At 34.8% G+C, this 27,634-nt stretch overlaps 1 protein-coding gene across 13 annotated transcripts in view; it reads right to left on the bottom strand.

Moving 5' to 3' along the window:
- CALCRL (calcitonin receptor like receptor) overlaps nucleotides 1-26,006 on the bottom strand; it is a 126,297-nt gene extending 100,291 nt beyond the window's left edge. For 7 of the 13 annotated variants that reach the window (XM_042243645.1, XM_060409661.1, XM_060409657.1 and 4 more), the window contains exon 1: nucleotides 25,800-26,006. The gene's annotated coding sequence lies outside the window, so the exon portion shown is untranslated. Of the gene's footprint in view, nucleotides 1-3,305; nucleotides 3,374-25,799 lie in introns of all 13 variants that reach the window. The other 6 variants (XM_042243643.1, XM_060409656.1, XM_042243644.1 and 3 more) reach the window with 1 other exon arrangement.
- Between the last annotated feature and the right edge of the window lie 1,628 nt (nucleotides 26,007-27,634).

Raw genomic sequence — 27,634 nt, 5'->3', positions numbered from 1 at the left:
TTTGCTCCTTGTGTAAGATGTAGTAACCAAATCACTGACAACTTGGGGACTTACACGCTATGGTCTTGGATTAGAGAAAACTAATGTGCTTATAAATTTTCTCCTTAAAAAACCACCAGATCATAAATACAAAATTAAATCCAGGGTCCTGAAAGTGTCTTATTTGAGTTAAAGTCCTATAATTTGTTTCATTAGTTTAGTGGAATACCAATATCTTTTTCTTTTTTTTTTTGTAAATTTACCTTAATTTAGTTCTCACTGTTCTAATCAACCTGACTCTGTCTTGATTCTCTGACCTATTCATAATATTTGCTAAGAAAACTTTCACATTGTTCTGTGTAAAAGTACACTCTGATCGTTAAGAACCAGGCATTACTCCTGCCTGAAGAGCCATTTTGAAGAAGGTATATAATTATTTCATGGACATAAAATTATTTCTATTAAAGAGACATTTTTATTAATGTATATAAAACTAAAATGTATAAAGATGCTTAATTTTTTTCCAAATGATGTATAAATGTAATGCAGTCAAGGTAATGAATAATTTTAAAGGTCAGTTAAACAAACAGCAATGATAAGACAAATAGACCCTAGAATCCAAACCAGTTTGTTAATATCACTTAGCAAATAGAATAATTTTAGTTATGTTTTAAATCAGTAATAGAATGGATGCATTATTTGATTAAAAAAACATTGCTACATCTGTCTATCAGTTTTGGGAAAAAAAATTTGTATGTGAGATTCAGTTTCAATTGCTTTAAGATTTAAATGTGAAGATGGATCTATTAAATTATTATAAACTTAAAAGTTAATATTTTCACTACCATGCAGTCAAAGAGAATTTTCAGTAAGAATATATAATTTTAGTGATTAATAGAAATGGATCCTTCTGTTGCCAAAATTCAGCCTAGCCAGAGACATTCTCCCTGTTTTTTTCCTCTTTCTTACCTTTTACCTATTTGTCAAGTTTCAGAGTCTACTGAATGATTATGTAAATAAAGAAATGAAACAATATTTGGAGCTAGAAGAATTGAATAAAAATGATATTTTATTTCCAGCTCCTGTCTTTAATTCAGAGTGATTACAGTTAGAGGACCCAGAATTTCAGAGCTGAAATGGACCTGGATGTCTCATAGTATAACCTGCTCATATTATAGATTTAGAAGGTGGGAATTCAGGAATGTTTGGTAATTTGCCTCATATCCCACAGCAGAGGCAGATGAGCTAAGACTAGGAGTTTTCTTTCTTAAGTCTCATTTCTGGGCTTCTTGTATTAGGTTAAAGTTAAACTGCATGTGAATCAAACTAATATGATAGCAAACTGGTTCTCAGTTATATTTTTTAATCTTTCCAGAGATAATTTTTTCAAACTCTTTCTTGCTAGAATTTAAATACATATCCACTTTAAACTTAAAATTACCATCAGGGCTATTGGTGTCTCACAAAAAAATCTCATCAATACACTGCAAGTCAGAGATCAATTTAATGAAGAGAATGCAGTTTAAATTCAGATCTTTAATTTTCAAGTCATTTGAAACTAGCCAATATATGTCAGAATTTATAAGTTGGAAAGACAGAAAAGTATGGGTAATCCTCTTAACTTCCATATGAGGATGACTGGTACTCACAGATAGCGGAAGTTAAAGTCAGTTTTGGCCCAGTAAGTGAATCTTCTTTCATTTTATGCTCTTACATGACTTCAATAACCAAAATTGGGGCTTTAAAAAATTTATCTGGCACCACTTCACATAAAAAAGTTCAGGACGAAAAATTCAACTGTCAGTTATAAGTAGGCATTTCAAGCATTCACACCACGCTCTAAGGAACAGTGAGTCATATGAGATTCAATGTGCAAAGGAAGCTGACACATAAAAGGATAGAACAACAATGATGAGTTCCCAAAGACATGCTGTAGGACAAAGAACAATTATAGAGGGTCTATTTTGGGTCCAACAAAATGACGTGGGAATTTAAAGTTAGAATAAGGAATTAGTTCACTCGGCTTTGAATTTAAGATAAAATAATTCACTAGCCTTTATTTTTCATTAATGCTATTATAGTTTATTGAGATGATGCATTACTGAATTCTTAAATACTTCACAGTCTAAAAATAAGTGAGGACAGGAAAGCTACTTTAATTTTGTCAGGAAGGAGGATGTGAAGTATAATAATAATCACATAATTAATATTTTATCTGGTATGGAACTACAGTTCTAAATATAAATAAGAAGAGATATCTGTCTTCAACAGTAATCTTTTTGGAAGCACCAGTGCCCCGGAAAGTTGAAATTAATGCCTACGATTGAAGTTTAAGCTGCTTTGCCAGGGAGTTCTAAAAATAGTAGCTAGAGCAACTTAAATCTTTAATTCAGCTAACCACCATTTTCCTGTTCCCTTATTTATAAATGATACCCTTTACGTTCCAATTATGGGAAAGGTTTATAGCCATTTGTAAGAACACAACAGTGACTATGTGAATCAGAAAACAAAGAACTTTACAGAGGAAAGGAATTTAGTTCAAAAGAGCAACTTAGCCCTATTACTTTATACATGAAACATAATTTGTTATATATATATGCTGCTGCTGATGCTAAGTCGCTTCAGTCGTGTCCGACTCTGTGCGACCCCAGAGATGGCAGCCCACCAGGGTCCCCCATCCCTGAGATTCTCCAGGCAAGAACACTGGAGTTGGTTGCCATTTCCTTCTCCAATGCATGAAAGTGAAAAGTGAAAGTGAAGTCGCTCAGTCCTGTCCAACTCCTAGCGACCCCATGGACTGCAGCCCACCAGGCTCCTCCATCCATGGGATTTTCCAGGCAAGAGTACTGGAGAAGTCGCTGTTGCCTCTCCTATTATATATATATATATTTATAGTTAAAACAAGATTAACCATAGATGTTATATATTTGTGTGTTTGTGTTTTTGTGTGATGTTTGTGGCTAATACTAGCAAATTAAGGATATTAACAAATCTTATAAGAGCCACTTGTATTAATTTAACATTCCTAGTCCTCTGGCCAAGGGAGCAAAAAACATGTGGGATAAGTTCATACCCAAAGGTCCCAAGGAAATGACTTTGTAAGTTTGACAGATGCCCAAAAGTCCATCTTTATCAGTAGTTTGTTAGATTGCCTTTCAAAGTTTTCCTTTATTCAGAAGTTATTTGGAGTTATATTATGTATCCTTCTGTGAAATCTTTCATATGATTGTTAACACATTCATATTGTCCTCAACTTCACTGTAAATCTAACATGTTAATTTCATTAAGTCATGAGTGTCCTTCTGTAATATATTCATCTGCCATACCTGAAGGTAGGGCCATCCATAGTTTTGACTGGTGATAGCACAAGTGGTTGGTGTATCATCGTAGGACCCTAGATGACAAGAGAACATTCTTGTGAATTCGGTAATAATATTAGTGGGTAGTGGGATTTTACATAACTTAAGGTTATATGCTAGTGTGCTTTCTTAAAATCACAAACATCTATTTTAAATGTTTCATTTTAATGGGAAGTTGGAAGGTATTGTTTCAGGTAATTTAGGTTGCCACCATTTTAACCTGAAAGTAATCAAGAACTTTGTTCTTGGACCTCATTTGTTAAGAATGAGGATTTTAAGCCACACAGATATGGAGGATGGGGCCTGTTGTTCCAGATCTTAGCACTAGAAAGAAGTGGATGTCCTCAAATGTTCAGGAGAAAAGAAGTTCCTGGAGGAAAGGGTGGCTTGGTCAATGATTCTGAAAATGGAATGACATTACTGGTTCAAACCATATAAAAAAAACCAACATGATCAAACTGAAGTGAATGAGGGGGAAAGAGTGACACAGATCTTGTCAGAGGAAGCTAGAGGCTAGACTATGTCAGTAATGAGATTTAGTGCTCCTTAAATATAGGGTATCACTAACAAATGAGATTCATCCACTGCTAAACCAAGAGTTAACATATATAAATGTAGTTTACATGTCTCTTTTCAGACTCAAAATAATGTTTAAGGCAAGATGTAGCTTGATTTGCATTTACACAGTACTATTTGAATTTCTTTAAAGTACTTCTTTAAGTACTTTAAAGTACTATTTGGGCTTCCCTTGTAGCTCAGTCAGTAAAGAATCTGCCTGCAGTGCAGGAGACCTGGGTTTGATCCCTGGGTCGGGAAGATCCATTGGAGAAGGAAATGGCAACCCACTGCAGTATCCTTGCCTGGAAGATCTCATGGACAGAAGAGCCTGGTGGGCTGCAGTCTATGGGGTCACAAAGAGTCAGTCATGACTGGGCAACTAACACTTACTTACTTACTTGTTTGAACTTATAGTACTTTAACATGTCAAATTTGCATTTGCAAATTTTTATCTCCATTAATTTATATTGAGAGGGTTTTTTTAAAAATAAACTTATTCATATGAATCATCAATTTGCTGCTACTTCCAACAATAATTTCTGAATTATTGTAAAGGATTTTCATGAAGTCACTAGGGATCCTTGCATGAAAACCTGAAAGTATAAGAAGCTTATGTTAAATGCAATCTCTAATAAAATCTTTTATATAAATAAAAACATTTGAATTAGTTTATAAATTTTTATACCCTCACATACTTTAATAATTTATAATATATTATAAATGGTCTAGCATATATTGTCATTAGGATAGTGATCATATTAAAGAGATGTGTAGTTTTGCATAAACAGACACTCTGCATATAGTTAGAATCTGGATTTTCTACTAGCTATTTTTTGGAAAAAATAACAAAAAGTCTTGTCAGTCTCAGACTTTACTGGCATTCATATGGAATTCACAAGGTTCAAAGTTGAAGTTTATTTTGAGTACTTTCCCAACTTGCTAGAAAATGCCTCTAGAAATAGACATGACCATTGTTTTTTTTTTTTTTTTTCTGCATGGTTCTAGACGTTTCATTTTTAACCCCAACTGAAAATGCTGTGAAAGAATATTTCCATCCTTTTGGTGATAAGCTTTAGTAGAAAATAAAAATGTCAACAATTACTTCTGACTACCAGTGACGACAAAGGATGAGATGGCTGGATGGCATCACCAACTCAATGGATATGAGTTTGAGTGAACTCTGGGAGATGGTGATGGACAGGGAGGCCTGGCGTGCTGCAATTCATGGGGTTGCAAAGAGTTGGACACAACTGAGCAACTGAACTGAACTGAACCAGTTAATATATTGATGAGATCATTTGGTTAGTAAACATATTGCATATATTCATAAAATATAATGTATATGTCAACATGGTATTCCACTTCCTCTGAAAATATCAGCATCTGCAGTACCAAAAAATACAAAGAAAATATTATAAAGCCCTAATTAAAATGATAAAGATATCTAGAGAAAATGCAAAAGAAAGTTAATCTTGTGCGAGCAGCACCACTGACTGAAGTGTTTAGGCAATGAAATAAAAATCAACTAAACCTTAGAAACACAGTAAATAAATGTATTACATAAGAATGTTGGATAAACCTTCTTGATGTACTGTTGTCATGGTGAAGCACAACAATGAAGTTAAAAGAACAAATACACAAACCTAAGTGTATTTATTAAGAGGAAATCAGAAACTTGAAGAAATATATTAGTTAAATTCAGCCAATAGGTACAAAGGCAATCAAGTGGTTTCCAAAATGAGGAATTACATGAAGACACAAACTGCAGTGCCTTCTAGGATAACTTTATGTTTAAGTAATTTTACAACAGTAGAAAGAGAGACATGACCTCTTTCAGAGACTTGTAAGCACCATGAATGATTTAAAACAGTTAAAAGATTATTTTTAAAAACACATAATACATGTCATGATATATTTATTATAATTCATAGAATACATAACACCAACAGTGAATCATACAGTATTTTTTAATTATTTATTTCTGATTGGAGGATAATTATTTTAAAATATTGTTCTATTTTCTGCCATACATCAACATGAATCACCAGTAGGTATACAAACGTCCCTTCCTTTTTGAATGTCCCTCCCACCTCCTACCCCATCCCACCTCTCTAGGCTGTAACAGAGCACAGGATTTTGAGTGGGTATGATCTGTCAATATAGGTTAATTCTAACAAATGTACAACTTTCATGGGGGATATGAGTAGTAGAGGAGGGGGTAGGAAGAGGGTTAGTTTGAAAATCTTTTACCTTCTACTCAGCTTTTATAGGAATCTAAAACAGCTCTGAAAAATAAAGTCTTTTTTTTTAAAAAGCACACATACATCTGAATGGAATTATTCCCTTACCTCCTATTTTTAAAGAAAATATGTATTTGATGGGATTTTTGAATTAAAGGAAATGGAAATTTGGAAGTATAATTCTAGGCATTATTAATCTATGTTCTTGGTCATGATGAGAAATGCCGCTCATCCATACCCAGCTTGAAAGCAATAAAACAATCTTTCCTTTCCCTGGACTCCCTAACCAAAAATAGTCCTTTCCTCAAAAACATATAAGCAAAAAGTGGTTTTACTTCAAGGAAGAAAAGTTTAGGGTTTGTGTACTTTTTAAACTATATGTTTAAATATATACAATTAAAAACTATGATCCATGTAAACAAGGAGAGCACATCCACTCCTTTAGAAACAAGTGAGGTGAGGACCTAGTAAGAGGAATTAAAATAAAAATAAAGAATTGCGAATAACATTTGCTTGTGGGCAACATCATGGATTACCAAACTGATTTACAGTCATATTCCATGCTGTAGGTTAGCAAGCTCTGCCTCTAGAAAAGAGACACTTAGCAGAGTCAATGAGATCCAGCATATGTAAGAGCTGAAAAACTGCTAAAACTGATAATGAATTTTTGGCCTGTATCCTTAAATCCAATATGCAATAAAGAGTCGGTTATAATAATTGGAGAAATTATTTTAAGTTGACAGCAATTTTTTTTAGACTTAATTTAGTATTAGACAGCTATTCAGGCTTCAAAACAGCTTTTTCCTTCTACAAGCAGCACTTTATTAGCAAAAGGTCTCAGGAATACATGGTACCTCTGCTGCATCTAAATGAGAGTAAACAAATATTTTGGCATTGCCTTTTGCTGAACAGGACTACTGGGAGGACCCATTTTTCATTGTAGGGCATGATTCTAACTTGAGAAAGTGTGGTGTCTCTGCTCACTGTGAGAAATCAGTTATTTTTGCACTCCAATTTTATGTGCCAAGTACCTGAACTGAAAATTCTATTATTCTATTACTATGTAAAGTTTAACTGCCCTTTCTACCATTTCATAACCCCTTCTTGATTAGTAAAATTGTCACACTTTGGTCTTTTAAAATTATTTTTGGTTTCAGCTTTTATTATTATCATTGTTTATTCTAAGCTACTTGGGAAAAAGAAAAAATATTGTAAAATATTGGATTGTCACAGAATATATGGAGCTTCCCTGGTTGCTGAGACGGTAAAGAATCTGCCTGTCATGCAGGAGACCACATTATATATAAACATATCATATATATGTAAACATATATACACATATATATATATGTAAACATATCAGAATGAATATAGACTAATTCTAAAACAAAATACAATTTTTGTTAGGCCATTATTATTATTTATGTTTTATAATAGTAACTTTATTATAAGTTGGTGTTTGCATGCTCAGTTGTGACTGCCTCTTTGCAACCCCATGGACTGTAGCTCACCAGGTTCCTCTGTCCATAGGACTTCCCAGGCAAGAAAACAGGAGTTGCCATTTTCTTCTCCAGAGGATCCTCCTGACTGAGGGTTGGAACCCAAGTCTCTTGTGCATCCTACATTGGCAAGCAGATTCTTTACCTCTGCACCACCTGGGAAATCCCTTTGATAACACCACATTAAAGCCAGAAAGATGCTTGCTCCTTGGAAGAGAAGCTATGACAAACCTACACAGCATTTTAAAAAGCAGAGAAATTACTTTGCTGATGAAGATCCATATAGTCAAAGCTATGGTTTTTCCAGTAGTCATGTATGGATATGACAGCTGGACAGTAAAAAAGGTGGAACACTGAAGAACTGATGCCTTCCAACCATGGTGCTGGAGAAGAGTCTTGAGAGTCCCTTGGACAACAAGGAGATCAAACAAGTCAACCCTAAAGGAGATCAACCGTGAATATTCATTGGAAGAGGCTTTCCTGGTGGCTTAGATGGTAAAGAATCTGCTTGCAATGCAGAAGACTTGGGTTCAGTCTCTGAGTTGGGAAGAGTTGCTGGTGAAGGGAATGGCCACCCACTCCAGTATTTTTGCCTGGAGAATCCCACGGACAGAGGAGCCTAGCGGGCTATAGTCCATGGGGTCACAAAGAGTTGGACACAACAGAGCTACTAACACAACACTCATTGGAAGGATTGGTGTTGAAGCTCCAATACTTTGGCTACCTAATGCGAAGGGCTGACTCACTGGAAAAGACCTTGATGCTGGGAAAGACTGAAGGCAGGAGAAGGGGACAACAGAGGATGAGACAGCTGGATGGCATCATTGACTCAACAGCCGTGAGCTTAAGCAAACTCCGGGAAATAGTGAAGGACGGGGAAGTCTAGAAAGCTGCAGTCCCTGGGGTCACAAAGAGTCAGACATGACTGAGTGACTGAACAACAACAAAAGTTAGAAAGTTCAAAAGGACTTAAAGAACCCATTTCATAGCTTACTTTTATGTTTTGAGCAATACTCCATTGAGTACATAGAGTTGTTTAATACAAACTAGTATGTGATTTAAAATCCAGTCATACAAGATATGCTGAAGAACAGTAAAATTACAGCCTTGACAAGTGTAAATAATGTTAGTCGTTCAGTCATATCTGACTCTTTGTGACCCCATGAACTGTAACCTACCAGGCTCCTCTATTCACAGAATTTCTCAGGCAAGAATACTGGAGTAGGTTGCCATTTCCTTCTCCAGAGGATCTTCCTGCCCTAGGGATCGAACTCAGGCCTCCTGCATCATAGGCAGATTCTTTACCACCTGAACCACCAGGGAAGTCACAGCCTTGACACATTCATTTAAAAAGTGTATGTATGGCAAAACCAATACAGTATTGTAAAAGTAAAATAAAGTAAAAAATAAAAAACAGAAAAATAAATGATCCAATACAGTATTGTAAAGTAAAATAAAGTAAAAATAAAAAATTTAAAAAATAAATAAATTAATTTAAAAAATGTGTATATATACACATACATTTTTTTTTTCTGAATACTATGGACATAAACCCTTGGAGAATCTAAATAGAAAAGAATCGTTAAAATTTATGACTTTAGGAAGATATAGTTTGTGAAAATTTATCATGAGCTTTCAAACAAATCATGATTTTATTTAGTGACAATTATATATTTTAATTTATAAAATAGTCCTTTAGCTTTAAGTTTAGAAAACTTGCAGAACTATACAATGATGAAAGGGCATTGACACTTGCCACTTTTTTTAGAATTATCTTTAAATATTTATAAATCAATACTTAAACGCTTGAGAAATTACAGACATAGAAATATGTAACTCATTAATTATTACAGAGATGTATAATTTTTTTTACACTCAGACAGGGTTTGTATTCTACCCTATATGTGTTTTTATAAGCTTAATTTACTTTCTTTCAATTTCACCACTAAGTGTTCTTTTTCTCCTTCTATAGACATTTTAGTGCTATTGTCCAAAAAGGCAACAAGTAATGGAGGAAGACTTTTGTTGGGAGGCAACAGTGGGCAAGTCTGCCAGTTTCAACAAGAAATTCTGCCAATTTCAACCATTGTTTGGCCATTTAGGGAAATGCTTCAACATTCTGTGTTAAAACACTGAGCAGCCTTCTCATTTACCCCAGTTTGAAAGGTCATGCCTTGGAATTCAGTGAAACCTGAACACTAAATACATTAATGAAAGCATCTTTACTAATTTATCTTTCTTTATAATGACAGTAAAGGGGTAAATATTAGGTTGACCTAAGAATAATAAGACAGTAATTAGTTTCTGAATATTTTCTCTTTGGCAATATGTAGTGACTAACGTCTTCAGAATTTCAGTTCTGATATCTGTTGTGTACTGCACACAAAATCACAGAGTCACTATCAAGTTTTCTTTGGAGACTGGTAGAAAGAAACATTCATTCATTTAATCGTTTATTAAACAGTTTTTAAGCACCTACTAATGTAGACACTTATCTAGGTGCTAGGTATCAGTGGGAAAAAAAAGAGAAGTACCGTACTTATAGAGCTTAGGGGTTAGTGTCATGGACAGAACATCAATAATAACAGAAAATATGTAAATTCTAATAGATGGTTTGTTGTCAGGTGATTGACTTTATAGTAAAAAAGCAAGGACATGCTAAAATAGGTAAAGATGAACAATAGGGTTGTAGTGGTATGCAGTGTTGTAGCGTCAGTCACTCACTCCTGTCCAACTCTTTGGGAACCCATGGATTGTAGCCCACAGGCTCGTGCCCATGGGATTCTTCAGGCAAAAATACTGGAGTGAGTTGCCATGCCCTCCTCCAGGGGATCTTCCAGACCGAGGGACTGAATCCCAGTCTTTTGTATTGCAGGCAGATTCTTTACCATCTGAGCCACTGGGGAAGGGGTGTAGGTATAGTTGTAGGTTTATTTTAAATAGTGATTAGCTTAAGCCCCAAAGAACAGCTTTTATCTAAGCAAAGGCTACAGGGAGGAGACAGACTTAGGCATATGGGTATCTGAGGGAAAAGTATTCTCTGCTCCATAAAAGAAACTCAGATACAATTTAATCTTATCTTAAATAATGTGTTGACCTTCCCTTAAACTTACACCAGTTGATATCAGAAGTACTAGCAAAGAAATCAACTTGTTTGGAGGTAAAGGACTCAATTAAAAAAAAAAAAAGAGCTACTAAAATACAGACTCTAGGAACTATAGGCCCACAAATAAGAACAATTAGTGCTTTGTTTTTATATTCAGGTGCTATAATGATGCATATGTAATGAAGAGTAGAGAACAGGAGGCATAATAAACATCAATAGTAAGTTAATTAATGCATTCAAATAAATATTCCTTCATTAATTTTTATTACAATTTTATATCAATAAAGTAATATGATACACAATGATCTTTGTTTTATTTATTGGCCACACTATGTGCCTTGAAGGATCTTAGTTCCCCAACCAGCGATTGAATCTGTGCCCCCTACATTGGAAATACAGTGTCTTAACCCCTGGACTGCCAGGGAAGCCCCTGATCTTTGTGTGTTTTTTTTTTTTTTACCACAAATGTTAATTCCAAAGAGTTATTCAAATTGGAATTGATACACTGTGAGAGCTCTCCAGATAGAAAAGAGTACATATTGCATTTACAGACTATTTCCCTCACATGATAATAAAATTATGCAACTATGTGTGGAAGAAAAAAGGACCAGTGTGTGGGAAAAATGATTTAATGGTTTTGAGTAATTAGGAGCAGGGTGTTGTCTCAGTGTAAAAAATCTAACTTTTTTTTAAAGAGCACATGCTATTTCAAGACCTACATCATAGCTACACTTAATGAAACCCTCTGAGGACACACTGAGCTGGAATCTCCTGCTTCTAAGTTTGGATCCCATAAACTAAATTTATTTATCTTATTCTGGCTTCTAGCATCAGAAACTACATGCAACATTGAAAGGTTTGAATATGTAGTCTTTTATGGTCTGTATGGTACTATAAAGTGAGAAAATTGAGATTTTTGTAGCCTTAAATACATAATCTCTTATGGTACTAGACTTGTGACAGTTGAGAATTTTGTGAACTGTGAGCTTTCGGGGTTAATCTGAAAATTTACACAATTAGTGAATTTTTGAAGCATGTCTAACTTTCACAAAAACTCTAATATAAGCTCTTTGATTTGGTATATTTATTTTGAAAGAGGTAGGATGAATCTGCTTCATTAAATATGGAAAAATATTAATTTTATTATCAAAAGACTTAGTAAGAATTCTAATAATCTTTGAACTGATAACATGGAACACAGTATGGGAAATCCTTTTTAACTGTATAATTAATGAAGTTAATTCATGTGAAGAATTCAATTAATTAAAATATTAAACAATATTTAGGAAAATTATTTTATGGACTTCACCCCTGCCAGTTTGCTTTAGACCTTAAACCTTGTTTATATCTCATTTGAAGAATTTCCTATTCAAATTAATGAGCCCAAACATTCTTCAAAGCTTTATTCCTAGTGATATCACTTTCTTTAAGCATATTCTTTTTAGCTTAAAAAAAAAAAAGAACAATTTCTGTTACACAACCATGATAGTTTGGGTGGATTTAGATGCAAGGAAATCTTTCTGTTAAAATTTAAAATGTCAAAGTTACATCAGAGCAGTAAGAAAATATTTCTTACTGCACATACAATTGTGAGCCAAGTAGAATTCATTAGATTATCCCTTATTTCAGGGTTTTTTCTTCTAATCTATAATCCAGGGTTTCTTAAATGTAATAAATATATGCAGAGTCAGAATTATAGAAGTCTGACTCATAAATATATGTCAGAATGTATCTGACTCATCAGCTTTGATCATTTTAGAAAACATCCTAGTTAAAGCATCGGTCCTGATCTTGGGACAAGATGAAGAATGGAGTGACAGCCAGCAGTACAGATTAAGAGTTAATAGGTTCTTTAGTCAGTGCTGCCTTACACTGTGCTGAAGTGGAGCTGATGTTGTCCAGACCCTGGGTCTTGTCTTGCTCACCTTTAACCTCTAACATAGGGCCTGGCATATCATGGATGCTTGCAAAACTGAAGATCATGCTGTTTAAGACTAGCACCCTTAATAGCAATAATGGCACAGTCACTGAGTTAAACCACAGCTATCCTCTGACCAGATTAAATTCTGGTGTGAACAGAAATTTCCCCAAATAAAATACATTGCAGTGAGAACATATTTTAATTTGATAAAAGGAAGAGCAATTTGGGAAGGTCCTATGGGTATGTTCCTTTTTCTTAAAATGTGGAAGCTTTGTATCATGTCATATCTCTTTAATGTCCCCCATTTATAATAAAAATATTTTCATATTATAATAATATGTATTATATTTCCTTTAAATATATCCTCAACATACATTTAAACCACACCAGACTGCCCCTATCATCCTTCTAGAGAAAGTCCTGAATAACTAGAGAATATGTACCATGCTCATGGTTGGATGGCATTAAGATGTCAGTTCTTGTCAATATAACTAGCAGATTCACTATAGTTCCAGTTATCATTCCAGAAGGAATTTTTGAAGAACTTTCCAAATATAAAAATCTAAATCATTATGGAGAAAAAAGAGCAAATACATATGAATCCCCCTAAGTAGTTATTATGGTTATTTTATGTGTTAACTTGGCTAGGCTATGGTGCCCAGTTGTTTGATCAATCAAACAACTAAACACAGCTAATCTAGATGTTGCTGTGAAGCTATTTTGTAGATGTGATTAACATCTACCATCAGTCAATTTTAAGTAAAGCAGATGACCCTTGATAATGTATGTGATAAAGCCTTCCAATCATTTGAAGGCTTTAAGAGTAAATATTGAGGTTTCCTAAAGAAGAAAAAAATTTTCTTCAAGATTTTTTCCATGCTTCTCTTGAAGAATGCTCAAACTCCCACACAATTGCACTCATCTCACATGCTAGTAAAGTAATGCTCAAAATTCTCCAAGCCAGGCTTCAGCAATACGTGAACCGTGAACTTCCTGATGTTCAAGCTGGTTTTAGAAAAGGCAGAGGAACCAGAGATCAAATTGCAAACATCCACTGGATCATGGAAAAAGCAAGAGAGTTCCAGAAAAACATCTATTTCTGCTTTATTGACTATGCCAAAGCCTTTGACTGTGTGGATCACAATAAACGGTGGAAAATTCTGAAAGAGATGGGAATACCAGACCACCTGACCTGCCTCTTGAGAAATCTGTATGCAGGTCCGGAAGCAACAGTTAAAACTGGATATGGAACAACAGACTGGTTCCAAATAGGAAAAGGAGTATGTCAAGGCTGTATATTGTCACCCTGCTTATTTAACTTATATGCAGAGTACATCATGAGAAACTCTGGACTGGAAGAAACAAGCTGGAATCAAGATTGCCGGGAGAAATATCAATAACCTCAGATATGCAGATGACACCACCCTTATGGCAGAAAGTGAAGAGGAGCTAAAAATCCTCTTGATGAAAGTGAAAGAGGAGAGTGAAAAAGTTGGCTTAAAGCTCAACATTCAGAAAACGAAGATCATGGCATCCCATCACTTCATGGGAAATAGATGGGGAAACAGTGAAAAGAGTGTCAGACTTTATTTTGGGGGGCTCCAAAATCACTGCAGATGGTGACTGCAGCCATGAAATTAAAAGACACTTACTCCTTGGAAGAAAAGTTATGACCAACCTAGATAGTATATTCAAAAGCAGAGACATTACTTTGCCAACAAAGCTCCATCTAGTCAAGGCTATGGTTTTTCCAGTGGTCATGTATGGATGTGAGAGTTGGACAGTGAAGAAGGCTGAGCGCCGAAGAATTGATGCTTTTAAACTGTGGTGTTGGAGAAGACTCTTGAGAGTCCCTTGGACTGCAATGAGATCCAACCAGTGCATTCTGAAGGAGATCAACCCTGGGATTTCTTTGGAAGGAATGATGCTAAAGCTGAAACTCCAGTACTTTGGTCACCTCATGAAGAGAGTTGACTCATTGGAAAAGACTCTGCTGCTGGGAGGGATTGGGGGCAGGAGGAGAAGGGGATGACCGAGGATAAGATGGCTGAATGGCATCACTGACTCCATGGACGTGAGTCTGAATGAACCCCGGGAGATGGTGATGAACAGGGAGGCCTGGAGTGCTGCGATTCATGGGGTCGCAAAGAGTCAGACACGACTGAGCAACTGAACTGAACTGAACTTGACCATCTGCGGCCAGAAAGTAACTGCTGAGTGTTTGGTTTAGAGAAGGGTGAGGATTAGGCAGGTGCAGGTGTAGGTATAGAAACAGTGAAAGGAAAAGGGAGAGAAGACAGAAAATCACCAATTGCAGATTCTACTGCTTTGTAGTTTTTCCCAGAGCAGTTTTTCATGCAGCATTGTGCTCTAGTTGATGAAAATGATCTTATAGGCCGTTTGTGTTTCTCATTTTTTAAGTCTGTAGGTACTTATAAAGGTATCTGAGGTAGATGAAAAATATATACATATAATTTACTTCATTCTAGAAGAAAAGTTGTCATTTGAATTAATTAGCAAGTTTCATAACTGAGATCCAAAACTCTTACTGGATCCATCAAAAAGGGAGGTTACTTGAAACTCACACAGCTATATGCAAAATGTGAGCCTCTATGACATTTATCTTATGAATATAGATTAGTTGGTTTTGTACAGGAGAAAGAGTTTGTAGTTTTCATTATATTCTCAAGGTGGGTTATATATCATATAATATTCAAAAACAGAATAAATTATTTTAAACTAAAACCTAAATGAATGTTAACAGTCTTATTGTACAGGTATTCTTTCATCATATTTCTGAAATATAATACATAAGATAATAAAGTGGGTACCATTAAACAGCAATAAAAGGCCCTTCAATAAAGACATTTTTTTAAAAATAAGTAACCACCAGAAACTTGGAGTTCTACAATGACGTTTAATTTAATCTTTCTAAATGTTCTTTAAATTTTGAGTTTCCACAACTTCTATAAGTAGTCAAAACTAAAAATTTCTTGACAGACATCTAAATTTATATCTAACATAGCATATTTCACAAAGTCCATGTAAGTAACGTGATTAAATTTATTTGTATTATCTTAAGTTAGAAGAAACTGTTTGGATCTGATGGATCATTATTGTTATTCAATTTTGTGCAACATTTGTAATAATAGATCTAATAAAATATAATCCACAGAAGTTCAACAAAATATTTAGGATTCAGGATCACAGTAGACACACGTAAAAACCAGAGCTTTGTCAATGATGACCATTTGATTTTGGGAACACTGTTTACTTCATTGGACTTCATATGTAAAAGAAAGAAAAAAACAATAATTTCTATATAATATACATTTAAAATTATTAGCATGAAGATCCCTTTTAAGTGCTCAAACTTTGTAGAAACGGTGGTTAGCAATGTCAGTTTTATTAAGTTCTGGCATATATTATATGATTACAAAAGTGTGATTAGTCTAAAAACATTACAAATCACTCTTGTTCACTCTCCCTATCCTATGAAGGGGCTGTATTCTAATTCTCTGTAAGTTGATTGAAATAAGCTTTTGCAGAGACACAAGTTATGTCCTCAGTTATTTCCTCTTGTTCACGAAAAATTTATGATGAGCACTAAAATGTGTTGAATACCTACTAAGTGCCAAGGGCTGTGCTAAACATTTTCAATGAATGCTTCTTGGATTCCTAACAAAACCTTTTAAAGCAGTATGATTATCACTTCCATTTGACACAAAAGGGAATTAAGTAGTGGTGAAGTCTGGGTTCATACGTGAGTAACCTAAAGCCAAAGTCCATTAAGCTTCACATCTGTAATGTGGCTCATATTTTAACTGATATTGTAGCTTTTTATTTTTTACAACTGATAAAGGTGGTAAATTTAAAAAAAAAATTAAACTCATGGAGTAACCTGGAAAGCTAAGGTTATTTACTCCATCACTGTTTTGAAAGAATTTAAGTGCACACTGCACTTAATATGGGTTGACAGTGGCCTGCTATAGGGTCAGAGGTACTGAGTGTGGCAGTGCTTGCATGGGATTTTTTGAAGAAGTTCCTCATTATCTTCATTACCTCCACCATAGTTTGGCCTCGGGACAAACAACAGGGAGGGAACACAGCCGTGCCTATCAACAAAAAATAGGATTAAAGATTTATGGACCACGGCTACATCAGAACAAGGCCCAGTTTCCCCCTCAGTCTCTCCCATCAGGAATCTTCCAAAAGTCTCTTATCCTTCTCCGTTAGAGGGCAGACAAAATGAAAACCACAGTCAGAAAATTAACCAAACTTATCATGTGGATCCTAGCCTTGTCTAACTCAGTGAAGCTATGAGCCATGCCATGTAGGGCCACCCAAGATGGACAGGTCATGGTGGAGAGTTCTGACAAAACATGGTCCAGTGGAGAAGGGAATGCAAACCACTTCAGTATTCTTGCCTTGAGAACACCATGAACAGCATAAAAAGGCAAAAAGATAGGACACTGAAAGATGAATTCCCCAGGCTGGTAGGTGTCCAAAATGCTATGGGAGATGAGTGGAGAAAAAACTCCATGAAGAATGAAGAGACAAAGCCTCAGCAAAAACAACACTCCAGTTGTGGATGTGACTGGTGATGGAAGTAGTTCTGATGCTGTAGAGAGCAATATTGCCTAGGAACCTAGAATATTAGGTCCATGGGATCCCTTAGAAGAAATGGAGTAGCCATCATAGTCAACAAAAGAGTCTGAAATGCAGTACTTGGATGCAATCTCAGAAATAACAGAAGTATCTCTGTTCATTTCCAAGGTAAACCATTCAATATCATGGTAATCCAAGTCTGTGCCCCGACCAGTAGTGCTGAAGAAGCTGTTGAATGGTTCTATGAAGATCTACAACCTTTTAGAACTAACACCCAAAAAAAGATGTCCTTTTCATTACAGAGGACTGGAATGCAAAGGTAGGAACTCAAGAAATACCTGGAATAACAGGCAGATTTGGCCTTGGAGTGTAGAATGAAGCAGGGCAAAGGCTAATAGAGTTTTGCTAAGAGAACGCACTGGTCATAGCAAATACCCTCTTCCAACAACACAAGAGAAGATTCTACACATGGACATAACCAGATGGTCAACTCTGAAATCAGACTGATTATATTCTTTGCAGCCAAAGATGGAGAAGCTCTACACAGTCAACAAAAACAAGACCGGAAGCTGACTTTGGCTCAGATCATGAATTCCTTATTGCCAAATTCAGACTGAAATTGAAGAAAGTGGAAAAACCACTAGACCATTCATGTATGACCTACATCAAATTCCTTATGATCATACAGTGGAAGTAAGAAATAGATTTAAGGGACTAGACCTGATAGAGTACCTGATGAACTATGGATGGAGGTTTGTATCATTGTACAGGAGACAGGGATCAAGCCCATCCCCATGGAAAAGAAATGCAAAAAGCAAAATGGCTGTCTGAGGAGGCCTTACAAATAGCAGTGAAAAGAAGAGAAGCAAAAAGCAAAGGAGAAAAGGAAAGATATACCCATTTGAATGCAGAGTTCCAAAGAATAGCAAGGAGAGATAAGGAAGCCTTCCTCAGCAATCAAAGAAAAGAAATAGGGAAAATAATAGACTGGGAAAGACTAGAGATATCTTCAAGAAAATTAGAGATAACAAGGGAACATTTCATGCAAAGATGGGCTCAATAAAGGACAGAAATGGTATGGACCTAACAGAAGCAGAAGATATTAAGAAGAGGTGGCAAGAATACACAGAAGAACTATACAAAAAAGATCTTCACGGTCAGATATTCACTATAGTGTGATCACTCACCTAGAGCCAGACATCCTGGAATGTGTAATCAACTGGGCCTTACAAAGCATCTCTATGAACAAAGCTAGTGGAGGTGATGGAATTCTGGTTGAGCTATTTCAAATCTTGAAAGATGATGCTGTGAAATTGCTACACTCAATATGCCAGCACATTTGGAAAACTCAGCAGTGGCCACAGGACTGGAAAAGGTCAGTTTTCATTCCAATCCCAAAGAAAGGCAATGCCAAAGAATGCTTAAACTACCACACAACTGCACTCATCTCACATGCTAGTAAAGTAATGCTCAAAATTCTCCAAGCCAGGCTTCAGCAATACGTGAACAGCGAACTTCCAGATGTTCAAACTGGTTTTAGAAAAGTCAGAGGAACCAGAAATCAAATTGCCAACATTCACTGAAACATCAAAAAAGCAAGAGAGTTCCAGAAAAACATCTATTTCTGCTTTATTGACTATGCCAAAGCCTTTGACTGTGTGGATCACAATAAACTGTGGACATTTCTGAAAGAGATGGGAATACAGACCACCTGACCTGCCTCTTGAGAAATCTGTATGCAGGTCAGGAAGCAACAGTTAGAACTGGACATGGAACAACAGACTGGTTCCAAATAGGAAAAGGAGTACGTCAAGGCTGTATATTGTCACCCTGCTTATTTAACTTATATGCAGAGTACATCATGAGAAACAGTAGGCTGGATGAAGCATAAGCTGGAATCAAAATTGACCAGAGAAATATCAATAACCTCAGATATGCAGAAGACACCACCCTTATGGCAGAAAGTGAAGAACTAAAGAGCCTCTTGATCAAAGTGAAGAAGGAGAGTGAAAAGTTGGCTTAAAGCTCAACATTCAGAAAACTAATATCATGGCATCATTCCCATCACATCATGGCAAATAGATGGGGAAACAGTGGAAACAGTAGCTGACTTTATTTTTTGGAGCTCCCAAATCACTGCAGATGGTGACTGCAGCCATGAAATTAAAAGACTCTTACTCCTTGGAAGGAACCTAGACAGCATATTAATAAGCAGAGACATTACTTTGTCAACAAAGGTCCATCTAGTCAAGGAGATGGATTTTCCAGTGGTCATGTATGGATGTGAGAGTTGAACTATAAAGAAATCTGAAGGCCAAAGAATTGATGCTTTTGAACTGTGGTATTGGTAAAGACTCTCGAGAGTCCCTTGGACTGCAGGTAGATCCAACGAGTCCATCCTAAAGGAAATCAGTCCTGGGTGTTCATTGGAAGGACTGATGTTGAAGCTGAAACTCCAATACTTTGGCCACCTGATGTGAAGAGCTAACTCATTTGAGAAGACCCTGACCTTGGGAAAGATTGAAGGCAGGAGGTGAAGGGCATGACAGAGGATGAGATGGTTGGATGGCAACACTGACTCAATTGACATGAGTTTGAGTAAGCTCCAGGATTTGGTGATGGACAGGAAAGCCTGGTATGCTGCAGTCCATGGGGTTGGAGAGTCGGACAACACTGAGAGACTGAGCTAACTAACTACACTTAAGCTAAGATTCTAGGAACAGCATCCCTTTGCACTAGGGATGACATGGTAGCAATCACCAGTTGAAGAGGGAAGCAGAGTTATTCAGAGCATGAGTCAGGATTGAAGGCCTTGTTTTGCCACTTGATAACTGTATGAACTTGGGCACATTGCTTAGGAGCTCTGTGCTTTAGTTTATGAGTTTCATACATGCAAACAAGGATAATATTTCCAGGGCTTTGAGGGAAGATTAAAGGAGTTTATACATTAGTAATTAATAATGTCTATGGCACATAGCAAACCCTCAAAGAATTTACCTAAGTCAGTAGCAGCAAGCCACGCTTTAAAACAGGGTTCTGGTGTATGAATGCAGTGTGCACAGGTTCACCTTCTGTTGACCTTGGGAAGGAATGCTGCAGGAGGGAAGGCAGATCCTCCTGTTAGAGGTTGCGGCAAAGGAGGCCGACTCTCCTATAGGAATATTAAGATAGATCCATCCAATAATGAAGGCTTCCTCTGATGGCGCAGCAGTAAAGAAACTGCCTGCTGGTGCTGAAGACTCCATTTGGATCCCTGGGTTGTGAAGATTCCCTGGAGGAGGGCATGGCTACCCATTCTAATATTCTAGACTGGGAAATCCATGGACAGAGGAGCCTGGTAGGCAACAGTCCATGAGTTCCAAGAGTTGGACACTACTTAGCAATTAAACAACAACAAAACCCATCAATGCCTCCTTCATTCAATAACACATCCTCATCTTATATTGTCAAGGATCAGAAAGCAAAGCAACCTGACAATAAATATATGTATTTACTCAAGTAAACCTGACAATTCCAAGATATTTTAGTTAACTGGGACTTTAATAAAATTGTGTTTAACACATTTAAAATGTAGCAATGTCTTTACTAAATATGATATGATTGTGGTCTAAAACATACTCCATTCCAGGGAATTGCATCAAACAACAACTATATCTAAATTTCTAAAGCACAACTACAAAAGTTATATTTTTGCCTTAGCTAATAAAGTTTACTGTCATGTCGTAAAAAAAGATTTGAAACGAAAACAATTTCATTGAAATGATTTTTCAAAGAAATATGTAAATTGATTAATAAAATATTTAAGCCTATTACTCTAATGTTAGGTCTAATAAAAACAAGTCTCCTATTTTGCCTCATATTTGAAATGAACACAATTGAGTAAAAAAAGATCAACAATTTTGTTTTGCTGGCATTCTTTCCCCAGCGTTTTAATCCTCCTTATTATCACATTATTTATTCTTCTCTAGTACTTAGCGAAGTTCCAATTTTCCCTTCAATTTATCCTTGGAAGGGAAGCAAGACTGAAGTTCATGCACAGATATCTGCATAATAATTGGTGTCAGGTTAACTAATGGTTATGGGTTCAAACTAATACTCATTTGTAAAATGTATCAAATCAGTGCATGGATATAAGACAAATTTACTTAGTTTCCATTGAGAAAACCAAGTCTGTGTGCTCATGAATATGCTAATGACCCCCACTGACTAGGCTGGAAGGAGAGGGACAGACACCTTGTAAACCTTCTAGCTGCTATTTCACTATACCACTTGTTCTCGTCGCTATGATTTATGAGCAGCACAGTCAGGTCTGAGTTAACCTAAGCCAGAATAGAGAATGACAGATTTATACACAAGTTTATCCCATATTAACACGTTTCATTTAAAAAATATGTTCCATATTGACAGATAAGATTTCTCTTATTGGCTCCATCCAACAACTGCAATAAGGTATAAAACCTTAATACCACAGGGTTGGGTTGGTTAATTGTTTATTTAGATTTCTATTGGGTTGAGTTTTGGTCCTATTAATTGGTTGTAAGGTAGAAAGCATATGATGCATTTAACTAAACCATGAAGGAAGAAAAGGATTAAAACTTGATTTATATTTAAAAGTAAATACACCCCTTTGGCCATTTTTGCAAGTGATAATATATTGTTGTGTTAGTTTTGCATGATACTGTCTTTTTTAAGTAAAGAAATTTAAGGGGAAAAAAGAAAGAAATATGTTCTGGTAAAGTATTTGCAACTTATTTGATAATAATACCAGCAACCTAATAATCATAGAACCTAACTCTGTCACAGACAATGATTCCATTTTATTTTTTAATATTAAGAAGACTTTTATTGGGCCTTTAAAATCCATTTATTAATTTTTTGTAAATAACATTAAAGTTAAAAACAATTTGATTTTAAGTTACTCAAATATGAAAAATACATATTACTTAATTTAATCTAATTTAATGAACAATATTGTAACTCAAATTAGATATGAAAAGATAATCTGGATTTATTGAGGACGGAAAGTTTAAGTTGTTTAAGCTGGAATGACAATAGTATGTATAAAATAATATCTTATTATTTAAATGGGTTTTGTTGATTTAATTATCATATATCTAATCATATGTTCTTTTTCCTTAAATCACACTAGATCAATATTTACATTCCAAATTTTACAATTAAATGTATTCTATATTATGCAATTTTATACTAATTAAGTCTATATATCTTCAAAATTATTAACCAACTTATAAGTAGATAAACTAAAATTAAGGTATGAAAACTATCCAGTTACTTTGAGTTACATAACTATGGATTGATGAAAGAATTTGGGAGGCATGGTTGTCCATGTGAATAAACGGGAAAGTGTGTGAGATATGGCATTAGTAGGCAGACCCTGTGTCTCTGGTAAACTTTTACTTTCCATTTAACTGCATCAGAGCATTTTCTGGTATTAAATGAGAGAATTTCCTAAATTTAATAGTGCAACAGCAACATGGTAGTAGTAATTTGGTAGAAAAGGAAAGATTTCCTAAGAAATTATAGACATTTATATAGTACATCCCTAGACTTCAGAACCAGACACAGACAAATTTTTTAAACAAGTATACTTTCCATCTTAAGTTCATTCTCTGAAAGTCTGATTAAGTCAAGAACTAACAGATGCTGCAAGTTTGACTCTTTGAGTGTCTGTCTTTAACACCATTGCAATGATATAGCTTATGTTTATGGGTTAAAAGCTTCTCTGAATCATAAACAAAGATAAGGAATGAAACCAATGACTTCAAATAATGTTCTTTAAATATATTTGTTTTCTGAAATGTTGACTATTATCATGGTATCTCTAAAAACAGAATTCTTTTTTTCAAGCTGTGTTCAATGTCATACACAAACAAGTTTTGTATAGTAAATGCATAGTTTGATCTTTAAAGTATTTTGTTAATTGTTCTATAGCAATCACTAAGGCAAGTCTTAAAAATTAAGTAACTCTCAAATTTTAACTATGGAGTTAAAGGTTGGAAACAAAATATTGCTATAATTGTTACAGATATGATCTAAATTAGAAATATGTAGTAATACTATTAACTGAATTTTGATTAGATTATACATGTTTATCAAATAATTTTTCCATGCTAACATAGAGTTTATAAAGTAAACGTCTTGTTCTGATATTATTTGAATTTTTTATGGAAGTAAATATCTGTTATGCGTAAAAGAATGATAGACTATGTACAAGTGAATGTGAATGTTCTCATATGTATGCTAGGTGTTGACGCAATTTAAAGTTCACTATATCCTAGGCATTACCAATGAGAAAAGTATATACACCTTGGCCATTCATTTAACATAGTCTTAAAATTACAGACCCAAGTCTGATTTCTTTATAATATTTTGTTATTCATTTTTTCCAAGTGAATGAAAGATCTTATGTATTCTAAAAGTGTACATATTTTATCTAACAAAATTATATTTTGGCATGTACCAAGATATACTGGGGAAGAGGAGACTTGTAGCAATAACCAAAAGCATATTCTTAAAGACAACCAAATATTGCAGGTAAAACATATTTTAGCTCACATTACCCATGTAATTTCTCAATTCTATATTTTATCTTACATATTTAGAACTGACATTAGATTCTGTGCATTCATTTTATGATCTTATAGGGTAATAGCATCCAGAAACATAAATTAATTCTTTATGGCTGAAAGCATGTGTCAGTGCTCTGATAGTTCCTTACAATTAAAGAAAGCAAACTGTAGAATATAATAATATGAATTCTTATTTCAAATTTTCAATGATTTTCTCAAATAATAAGCCTTTGCGAAAAGATCCACAATATTCATTCCTGAATATTCCACACTGTTATTTGAAAATAAAATTTATAAATCATTATAATTATTACCAAAAATAAGCTATTCAAGAAAATTGTGGGGTTTTGGTTAGCAACTAGAGATTAGAGAATTTGAGGAAGTTTCTTATTATAAAATATGATATTAATTTAATGTAATTCTCCTTCTAAGAAAATAAGCTAAAAGAACTGCTATTTTTAGGTTTTGTTACTACCCCATGACATTGGGTTCAGCATTTAATGTGTTCTTTCCATTTCCTCCCCTAATTATCTAATGGCTATTTACAAAGTTACATTCAAAAACAATATCCATTTCCACAAATGTGTCAAGGAACTTAGTACAATTAATGAATGACAGGAGATGGGAAACCAGCCATAATATTTTTTAAAGAATCACAAAAACAAGACTTTAATTGAAGTTTCCATTATTTGGAGAAATATATGGAAGAATTGAGTAGAAACTTATAAAGGAATTACTCAGAATGAGTTGGTGGTCCAGTGTTAATGTGCCTGATTATGGATAAATAAGTACAGAATTTCTCCATGGAAAGGCATTTTGCAGATTATAATTTCATTTGGGTATGAAAATATACTAAAATTATGTCAATCAATATAATTTGAACCCAAATCTGACATCTAATTTTCCTCAGCAATAAATCTGTCATGTCTCTATACGAACATCTTACAAAGTAGACACTCGTTTCTTAAACTGTCCAATTGTCTGTACTGTCGAAAGAAGCATTAACAGATGTTTCATCTCAACATTTCAGTAAGTTCTATCCTGGAAATTACTTTTTTTTAAACACACTTTAATTTCTCTTTAACAATCTGATATGCCCAATTGGGAAATCTTTGCTATTTTCTTTGTTATCTCAATATCACACCCTCCCAAAAAAGCTTGCAGAAGGTTATCAGACAAATGGAAGCAACACATTCTATTACTTCTTAGCTATAAAAAGCTGTGAAATTAGAGTTAATATAGAAATACCAACATTTTCTCAACCTTAGTTTTCTTTCCTTTGTTGCCCACCCCATGATCCAACACAGCGGAAACAGTTCAGGGTTAGTCAAAGAGATTTAAACACATCTGGCAACAGCGAACAATGAAAAATCCATTAGTTCAGTAGTTCGAGATGTATGTGTAAATAGAGGTAGAAGGCAAATAGAAGACAAATATAATAAATCCAAAGTTATTACTTTTCCTTAGATTCTCCATTGTGTTTAACAGCAGAGTGAGTGAGGCTCCAAGATCCCCATAAGTATTTTCTCACCCCCCTTTTTAAAACAGTGATTATATGGAAAGTTTAAAGACTCTTGTGGGGGAAAAATGTTTTCCAGCTGTCAAAATGTAAGCTTAGCTAAGAGTAGAACTAATTTTAAAAGGCATTGTTCCCTGATTAAGATATTTGTTCAGAAGTATGGCTTTAAATACATTTAGATGTTTCATTACTTCCCAAATTTATTTTCTAGCGTAGCACTGTACCTAATATTACCTAGTAGTAACAGGTATTGTGTACATCTTGGGGAGATATACTGTCATTTTTCTAACACATGAAATAAATGTAAATTGTTTAAACATAATTTCAATGTTACTAGCTGAGTTCTATAGTAAAAACATTGTCAAACGACTTGAGAATACTACTCTGAATAAATATATTTATTTTGAATAATGCACTTACCCAGAACAGCTCCTAAGGAAATTCTTGGTGAACTATTCTTAGGATGGAATTTGATTTTCTGAGATTCCGCAGAAGAAATGTACCCCCAGGCAAGGTGGGGAAGGGTGAAAGCCTTGCAATATGATCCTGCAGGCAGGGTGAGGTCCAGTTAGCAGAGCTTGGTGATCCTCAGGCAGGAGGTGACACTGCTGGAGAGAGTGTTGTTCTGAGTGGACTGGAAGGGTTGTCACATTGTATGTGCTCAGCAGCAGAAGGGAAACATCAGAGCTTCCTGTTACATCACTCTGACCCCGCCTGCAGTTAGTGTTAGGTTACTTTCTTTCTCAAATGGCATACCCCAGGAAAGCAGCACTCCTTTTTTATTCTGAGACAGGAACGAGAAGCAGCCTGAACAGACACACATCATATGCTGTATGAACACATCGTTAGCAGCAAAAGCTGGCTGGATTTCACCTTGACTGAGTTCTGTTAGAACTTGTCAAACAGAGCTGCCTATGGTTTGAAGGAAATCTGAATAGTATTCTGCTCAAAGAATTAAAGGAGTTAGGGAGTGTGTGTGTGTGTGTGTGTGTGTGTGTGTGTGTGTGTGTGTGTGTGTGTGTGTGTGTGTGTTGAATTATACTTCACAAAGCATCAAGGGAATGTTTTAATGTAACGTGTCTTTCTTCATAGAGGAACACAGAAAAGTAATAACTATGTTCCCATCAGAATTAGTTCTGTGATCTAATTCTTGTTAATTTGGACCTCTGATAATCAAAGCTATTCCCTTATCAGTTTTCCACGATTAAATGATGAAACTCTTTCCTGCAGGTTTTTTGAACATTTTTTAAATTTTGTTCATGACCTAGGAATATGTCCTAACCAGAACCATTGTGTGTATATGTGTTGTGTGTATAGATATACATATATAATTATTTTTCATTATATATGAATATATATTTTAGAGAAAGTAACCTTGAGAACAATTATGCATGTAAATAATTGCACATATTTTAAAATATTTGACTTATCACCTATGAAGTAAAAAAGTAATTAATAGCTTGTACCTCAAAATAGCCTTAACAAAAATGCAGATAGTTTATAAATATAAATTTTGAAACAAGGTAAATTATATAACATACTTTTACATTTTACAAAAAGGTTTGCCTCAAAACGTAATTTTATTCTAAAATGTGTTTAATAAATCATTGGAAGTTATCATGGAAGAAAGCTTTAATTTTGAAATGTACTTTTTTAAACGATATAGTATGTGTGAAATACAACAATAACTATAATTTCTGAAACTTAAACAGCACTAAAAGTCACTTGCTTTGTATGGATATCAATTTTCTCATCTGTAAACTAGAAGAGATGTATCAAATAATATCTAAAATTCCTATAGTTTTAACATTTTCAATCAACAAATTAGGTAACATTCAGAAATAGAGATGATATCATGATGATTTCTCAATTCTGAATAAATTTGAGATCAGAGGCACTGAGATATTGGTATGTTACTGCAATTCCAGAACAAAATGAGATGCTCAAATTCCTTGTAAAATTAACAAAAGACCAGACAATATAAATTAAAGAAGATTCATGTTTTTTAAACAGTATGTTCCTGCTGACATTTTTATTACTTGGATCCACAGAAGAAACATTACATAATTGGTGATTTTATGATCAATAGGATCAAGGTCAATAAAAATAAATGCATATAAACAGGATACATACTAATCTCTATCAAATTATAGTTATAAAGCTTATAAGAAACTAACTTATGCCTCTTTAGTTATTGGGAGATAGAAAATAACCAAAGGTTGCAAGGTTGTAGAATATCATTATTTGCAGTTAGG

Source organism: Ovis aries, chromosome 2 (assembly GCF_016772045.2).
Source record: "Ovis aries strain OAR_USU_Benz2616 breed Rambouillet chromosome 2, ARS-UI_Ramb_v3.0, whole genome shotgun sequence".
NCBI classification, from domain to species: Eukaryota; Metazoa; Chordata; class Mammalia; order Artiodactyla; family Bovidae; genus Ovis; species Ovis aries.
Note: the sequence above shows the minus strand (reverse complement) of the source record. Positions and strands in the feature narration are given on the sequence as shown.